At 33.8% G+C, this 8,442-nt stretch overlaps 1 non-coding gene across 1 annotated transcript; it reads right to left on the minus strand.

Annotated features, from left to right (window-relative positions):
- Nucleotides 1-3,545: 3,545 nt before the first annotated feature.
- On the minus strand, nt 3,546-3,654 carry LOC149206185 (small nucleolar RNA snoR100). The gene has a single exon (XR_016253179.1). It is a non-coding gene; the product is annotated as a small nucleolar RNA snoR100 (small nucleolar RNA).
- Nucleotides 3,655-8,442: the final 4,788 nt, after the last annotated feature.

Consider the following 8,442-nt stretch of genomic DNA (forward strand, 5'->3'; position numbering starts at 1 on the left):
TCTCAAGTTTCAGGAATCAATTTTTTTATTGCAAATTGGCAAGAGATGTGGGTAGAATTCCTCACTCCATAAGGGAGTGTGGGTAACATATTCAATAGCTAAGCAAAGGGAAAGAGAGAGATTATCAATCAAATCCAAAAATGGGCACAACTGAGCTTAGAGATCACGATAGGTTGGAGGGAGCCTCCAACTTTGTCATCTAAAAAGATAGGATGTCCTTCCTACTTGACGAATATGACCTAAAGACCTACACAAAGAATGTGGTAATAGTTCTCCAAGTTGCAAATCAGCTAAAAGATGTACAGGAAAGAAATGGCAAAGGCAAAGCAATTGATGCTGGATGGAGTATGAGACCATATGGTTTCACATATCATATGTCAAAGGTGTTGCCAAGGAAATGTGGGGCACTCTCGTCCAACTATATCAAGGTATTTTCAAATAATGGAAAATGTTCCTCGAGAAAATTTGAGGACCATCACAATGCAAAAAGGTGAAGGCATAAAGCCCTTCCTCGCTAAGATTGAGAAGGTCCAAGATCATCTAAAATAATGTCTTAGAGAATTGGCAAGTTTTCATTCAAAATATATTGGGTAGAGGCATTGTCTAGATGGGATAAGATGTGGTCAAACCTACATCAAGAGGATTGAAGCATGCTCTGTTGAAGAGTACCATCAACAAGAATAGCAACAAGGGGCAGAAAGGGTGAAGAAGAGAATGTTGCCTTAGCATCAAAGGGTCTCAATCAAAAGGATAAAGGGGAAAGAAAAAGGAGGACCTATCTAAAGTCAAATGCTTCAAGTTTGGCAAGCTCAACCACCAAAGTACACAATGTCCTCTCAAAGAAGAGGAAAAACAAGCAAAGCAAGACCAAGTGGCAACATCCACATAGATAAATTGTCCTCCAAGTTAGAGAAATATTTTGCTATGTTTGTAGTTATACCTCTAAGAGAGAAGTGGAGCGATATGGAGCTATAGTCCCAAAGTTACAAAGTTTGGTTAAAGTCCATTGAGGTGTCTTCATGGATCATTACATTGTTACAAAGTTTGGGTAGAGTCCATTAAGGTGTCCTCATGGATCATTACATTGTTACAAAGTTTGGGTAGAGTCCATTAAGGTGTCCTCATGGATCATTACCTTGTTACAAGGACCCATAGTATTCAATAACACAATGTATCAATGTCAATTGATGCAATCACATTTCAAGGTGACAGTTGGACACTAGTAGCAATCAAGTGCTGAAGATCGCAATGCAATGTTCGCAACAATGCAAAGTGGCATGATGTAGAGTCAAACAACAATTTCTTCAATAGACAATACAATTAAAATTGCAGAGAATAATAGCACCAAGAGGAATCAAATGTATCAAAGTGCAAACAACACCATGAGATATTTGATCCCTCTTAGTGTTGCAAAATAAATATATAATGTCCATTATAAATTTTTACAATAATATAAACAAATTTCTTTTTTGCCCTAAAAATCATGAAAATTCAAGCAATATTTTGATAAATTCTAGCACAGATTTTTGTAAGAAAACATAAAAATTCAAGCAATATATAAATTCTGGCACAAATTTTTGTAAAAATCATGAAAATTCAGGCCATACTTGATCAATTCTGAAACAGATTTTTGTAAAACCAGGTTATAGTTAAACTTCAAAATTTTGGGTGTCAGAATTTGTAAAACCAGGTTACAGTTAAACTTCAAAATTTTGGGTGTCTCAGATTTTTTAGTAAGTACTGAATCCATTTCCACCTTCAAATACATGATTTAAACACTGCTTCTGCAAGCTTTGCTGAAATTTTTTTGCCCAAAATCTGACCAAAGGTGACCATCCAGGCAATTCCTCCACCTCAGTAGCCTTGTCCTAAATTTTCACCTAAAAACTAGTTTAATATAGAGCTCTTGAAAATTTCATCAATATAAACCTCTTGAAAATTTCATCTAAAACCGTTAGGTGTGTGATAAGCCCTTACTGTAAATTGTTACAAGTCACCATTCAAAAATCGAAGTTATATATAAAAGTCATTAAAATGACCAGAGAATTTAAATCCACTGCAAATGTGCCAGGCATGAACAATGTGAGCAACTCTTCACATATTATTACCAGACATCCATCTCCATTCTAATCAATATCTATCCTGACTGGAATATGCAAATGCAAACGCCAGCCTATTATTACCAAACATCCACCCCCATTCTAATCAATAACCATTCTGAGTTGGAACATCCAAGTGTAAACACGAATCTTCCCTTACCAGACTTCCATCCTAATTAATAACCATTCTGAGTTGGAACATCCAAGTGTAAACGCGAATCTTCCCTTACCAGACTTCCATCCTAATCAGACTTCCCTACCAATTAATAGCGATTCTGAGATGGAACATGCAAATGCTAAACCTTTTCTAAGTTTTATAAGAGCTATATCCTGAGTTGGAATATGCAAATGCTCAATCTTTTCTATCGTTACCAGACATCCATTCTAACGATTAATAGATATTCTGAGTTGGAACATCCAAATGCTAAACCTTTATAAGAGCTATCCTGACTTTTCTAAGTATTTTAAGAGCTATCCCGAGCGATTGTGAGTTGGAATATACAAATGCTAAATCTTCTCTATCCTTACCAGGCACCCATCCTAATTAAGAGCTATAGCTATCCTGAGTTGGAATATGCAAATGCTAAACCTTTTCTATTCTCACAAGGGGTCCATCGTAATGATTAATACGGATCCTAGCAATCCTGAATTGCAATATGCAAATGATAAACCTACATTTTCTAAGTTGTAAATATTCGAAGTTATATAATATTTATCGTGAGTTGGAATATGAAACATCATGTTATAATACATGTCGTTTAATGCCCAGGAGCAGCACATCAGTTGATCTTCGCCTTTTGTTATTGGAGTGCCTTACGTTCCTAGATTTAACAACTTTTCAACTGTCCAGAGCAACGAAAAGAGACGAACCGGGCAGCAAAAGCTTAGTACACAATTAAACTAAATCAATTTGCCCAAGGAACTCTCTACATTTTAAAAAGAGTGGAAAGAAACCAATTCATGCACTCGCAATGCAGGGCTTCTCGGTATTTAGATTGCACATATGATTGAAGACGCTACTCAAAATTCCTCGTAGGAACCCTATTGAAAAATTCTCGACTGGAAATTTCTAGCCGCTACTGGCCAAATGAAGATTCCTGATTAAATTGAGTTGTAAAATTTAAAGAAACACACACAAAATAGAGCGAGCGTACCTATACACATCAAACAAGTTCTCACGCCAAACGAGACTCGGAACCATCGGTGCTCAATACAAATACCTTGAAGACAAAATCAGGAAAAATTAAAACAAGGTTTTAGTGATATACCGCCTCAACGTTCATATGCAAACGGAAATCGCAGATGGATAGCGAGAGGGGGAGGGATGATCAATCCCGAGCGTTGCTTTTGCTTCAAGGGAACGAGTCAGCTAGATATTAATTAATCCAGTGACCAGATAATGAAGCATCACCCTTCAATGATAATAACGCATAAAATCAGAGATTTAATGGAGGGTAAAATCCAGGCCCGCTATATCATGGCCCGCAGGCCGTCAAAGCAAGCAGACAATCACCCATACTTGCTCTCTGTACACATAACCGTGCTATTCTCATTTGCATTAGCAATCCAAAGCACCGGCTTAATTGTGCACAGATAGATAAATAAGACAAATCGCTATTCTAATGCGCACAAACCCCTGAAATAAACATCTTCAGAAGAAAACAGCTTCAATTTTACACAAAGAACCAACTGATGTTTGAATCCATTAGCCATTTAGAAGATCAACCAACTGATGTTTGAATCCATTAGCCATTTAGAAGATCAATGCCTGTCACAAGCTAGCTCGTGTATGATCTTCTGAAACGCTCTGTTGCTGTTTCAGTGGGATGTATATAAGCTAGGGATGAGATTAGAGATGGGAATCGAGACAGATAAATAAGAAAAAGTTAGGGTTAGGGTTAGGGTTTGGGTTTGAGATTGGGTAGGGAGGTGCCAGGTTTTTGTGCCCTTCTATTACATCGTTATTCACATTTTGCTGTTTTGGCAAGGAAACGCGATGGTTATTTATTTTTAAAAAAAAAGAGGGTTAGGGTTTGAGATTGGGGATAAGAACCTTGCTGGTCACATGGAGGTGCCAGGTATTTTGTGCCCTTCTATTACATCGTTATTCACATTTTGCTGTTTGACCAAGGAAACGCCATGGTTATTTATTTTAAAAAATTAACAATATTGTTTTTTAAATTCTAAATCACCCAGCAACAACAATTTATTATTTTAAATTAGTATTTAAAAAGGAATATTTGAAACTAGTAAAGTAAAGGGTTAGATACGTTGAGAAACGTATCTAGCCATTCTTTTTTTTATTCAAACTTAGGCTACACAAGGGAGTGAGGGGAATAAATCAAAGTAGTTAGCTAGGAGCATTTATTTTGAAGTTTACGAGAAAAAGGACCAAATACATCTACCAGATGAAGAAGCAATCTGTCCCATATGATATCTTTAGCCTGTCAATGTTAAAATACTGTCTTTCTTTTTTTTCTTTCTTAACTAATAGTTTAACTAAACTAGATGAAATGATTTTTGTTTTTCTTAAGGGAATTCATAAATATTTTATTTTTCTCGAGGAATTTATAAATATAAACTTTATTTTTCTTAAGAGAATTTATAAATATAATTTTGAGTAAGCTTGTGATTTAAAATGCAATTTTAAATGTATATATAGATTTACTACCTTAAAAATTTCTTAAAATACTATAAATTTACAAATTAAATTAGATCTATAAAGCATCAATAGGTATCAAATTTCTCATCTCTTGTGGTGCAAACCTATTTTTAAGTACAAAACTTGAGGAAAGGTTTGCACCTGGATAAATTTGATCCCTTAATTCTTAGAGTTATTAAGACAATGACTAATTTGAGCGAAAACAAAAATAATTGAAGCATCTCGGCACTTAAGAGATCAGGAGTTAAGATGGATCTAGAGTAGTTTGATATATATAAGCTCGATAGTTAAGACAATCTACTTGAAGCTTTGTTGTTAGATCGAGAACCTAATAAGCTCCTATGTTATACCTTAAAGCTCAATAAAATATACACGTGTCTTTGCAGAGTTGAGGATATTAATTATCCTTGGTCTAATTTTATTTTTAATGTTATCATTCAATCTCCTAAATAGAACTCAATAACAATTGTATCTAAACTAAGTTGTTCTAAACATTTGATAGACATATTCTAGTGAATTTTCATTGGGAGGTTAAAACCAATTGTTGACATAATCTAAACTAAGCAACTCCAATAAATTCTAATGCAAACAAAAAAAATAACATAAACCAATTGTTGACACAACCTAAACTAAGCAACTCCAATAAGTTCTAACGCAGACAAAAAAAAATAACGTAGGACTGCATGCAACATATTTTATTTTTTGAGTGCTTCCATTTCTCTTCACACTCAAGAGTAAAGTTTCAAACATATAAAATAAAAACATACAAAACAACTTAGAAAAATTTAATCTTTGAAGGTTATGTAACAAAGTGAACAAGGCTGTTTTTCCTAAGTTTTACCTAGAAAAAATGCATCTATAAAGTCTTCATGTAGTGTGCCTTTATTGAGTGGTTTTCTTTGCCAAATCGGATATGAAAATTGCTTAGGTTATGATATTTGTGGTGGAAATTAGGATTTACTTTGATCTAATTAAAAACTTTTATTGCAATGAATGTCTCACATTAGCCAAGAATACCTTTAAACGGGCTACATTAGATAAGAATCTCACATGCAAAACCATGGATTGTGAACACAGGAGCCTAAAAACCTCCATCCATAAATTTACTATTTTATCTCAATTTTATTTTAATTATTAATTATTATTTCATTTTATTTTGTTTTCTTATTTTTACTTTTTTTGTAATTTTGCCATTAGAGAATAATACAATGGGAAAAGTCATGGATTGTGAAAACTGGAGCCCAAAAACCTCTATCAATAAATTTACTAATTTATCTCAATTTTATTTTAATTATTAATTATTATTTTTTTTTAAATGTAATTTGAGCATTAGAGAACAAAACATGGGAAAAACCATGGGTTGTGAAAACATTGAGCCCAAAAACCTTTTTATCTCACATTTATTTTATTTTTTATTTTTTATTTTTATATAATTTGACCAAGTCAAAATGTTTACATGACATAATATAAATATACTTATGAGCCCGACATTTAAAAAAATATTCACATATTTAACTCCTATATATCTAACATCTAACGCTTACACATAGAACATCTAATGTCTATACATCTCCCCCATCTTAAATTGTAGAATGTATCTCCGAGCAATAACTTAAATTTTTAATTCTTAGAATTATTTATCGAATCTTAAACAAAATTGACAAAAATAATGCCCTACCATTTTAACTATTAGTTAAACTAAATATTTTATTAATATATATTAAATTTATTAAATATTTGTTAAATCTTTTAATTTAGGAAAATTAATTTTAAGAGTTCAAACACATCTCCTTACATATATAAAGACCTTATACTCACTAACATTTAAATTTGGGTTATTTTAATAGAATAAAAAATTAAATATCTTTTGAATGTTAAATTGTAGTTAAGTTAAGATATGTGAGTGTAATTGATTTTGTAAAATATTATTATTTATATTTATTTGTAAATATTGTATAAGTATTGGCATGAGGCCAAGATGAAAATTAGTTGACAGATGTAAATGTTAATATAATGTTATGAATAAATATTATTTCACTTGTTTGTTATTTTTGAAACTACAAGAGAAGCCACCACATGAGTAGTTAGACTCTCAACTGTCAAGAAACAATCAGAATCAATTATCCAAGAAATGACACGAACATAGAAAAAGAAAAATTATTTATCTTTCAGGATGATTTTTTTACCACCAATATGATCATGATTGGGGATAAATGTCATGAGCAAAAGATGATCTAAAAAGCAAATTGCGAGAAATAAAAACAATTTGAATTAAAAGACAAGGTACCAATGGGAGATAAAGACTAGACCTATGTGGATAAAGAATTTAACCCATAATTAGTTGGACATTGCTTAGGCTTCAAGAGGTGAAACTGCGAAATATTGTTTATTGATTTCCTAACAAAAAAGGAGTCTGAGGCTCGGGGGGGTGGGGGGACTACAGAGACTGTAGTTCAATAGTTGGATGGAGCGTGACAACTTCTAGGCCCCTATAATACTAGTGATTACCCCATTACTATTGTAGTTATATCCCTTATTAATATTGTTGTGCCCCTATTGTCCCCATATTGTTATTACTCTGCCCCATAGAATCCCTCTATTGTTATTTTTGTGCCTTTATATTATTATTGTTAGGTCGGCTGGGTTATATTGTGACTTCTTGGACTCCTATATATAGAAAGGAGGTTTTGTTATTTGAATCATAAAATAATCATTCATTTGTGTAATGTAAAGGAGGTTGCCCCCTCGAAGAGGCTGAATTCTAAGGCGTTGATCTATCTTTTCTATCTTTTTGTGAGCTGGTTTCATAACATTTGGTATCAGAGCTTTGGATTCTAGGGTTTCGCTACTCCAAATAGGTCATCGTGGCATTTTCGCTCTAACTTTTTTCTGCGACATTTCAAAAGTGCAAAAAAAAAACCCATTTGAGACGAAATCGCACTGAACCTTGGGTCCGAATTTCAGAGCTTTTTGCGCTATATTTGCGGAGATATGATCTGAGGAAGTTGGTCCATTTGCAGACTCCTGAATTACATTCCAAACAGGGGACCTGGGGAAAATCGTCATAACTTTCTCTCTGAGCATCAGATTGAAGTTTCGTAAGAAGGTACAGAAAGAGGACGGATTGTAGTTTCTTGTATATATTTTTCAGAGCCAAAGGTCGAAACAGGGACACGTGGCATGTCGTACAAGTTCGCTCTACTGAACTAGTCTATAATCAGGTCACTGTGGGAGATTTGGCATAACTCTTCCTTGGAGAATCCAATTTGGATCAGACTGGTGGCATTGGAAAGATGACACAGAGGGCTACTGTAGGTCGCAATTTTAGAACTGGATGATCCGAAATTACAGAGATACATCAGAGGCAATATCGAGCTCCTACAAAGTGAAAAAAGGTATGTAGATTTTTTTAATTCTTGCTTAAGCTTGGTTTGAAAAATTATCTTGAAGGAATTCAAAGGGCATAGTAGAGCATTATTATCAGTAACTGATGCCCCGAGAAAAGAAAATGCAAACACCTAGTAAGCAACCTGAAAGCTCTAGCATGACTCATGAAGAAGAGGAAGAAATGCTACATGATATATCAAAATTACAAGACCAAGTGCAACAAATGTCACTCTCACAAAAGCTAACAGAAGCTAAGATAAATGGCGTGGAATCTAAGATAAAGGCATGGAAGCT

This window comes from Pinus tabuliformis, chromosome 1_2, assembly GCF_031772625.1.
Source record: "Pinus tabuliformis cultivar Carrire ecotype Pingquan chromosome 1_2, CPIR1, whole genome shotgun sequence".
Classification (NCBI taxonomy): domain Eukaryota; kingdom Viridiplantae; phylum Streptophyta; class Pinopsida; order Pinales; family Pinaceae; genus Pinus; species Pinus tabuliformis.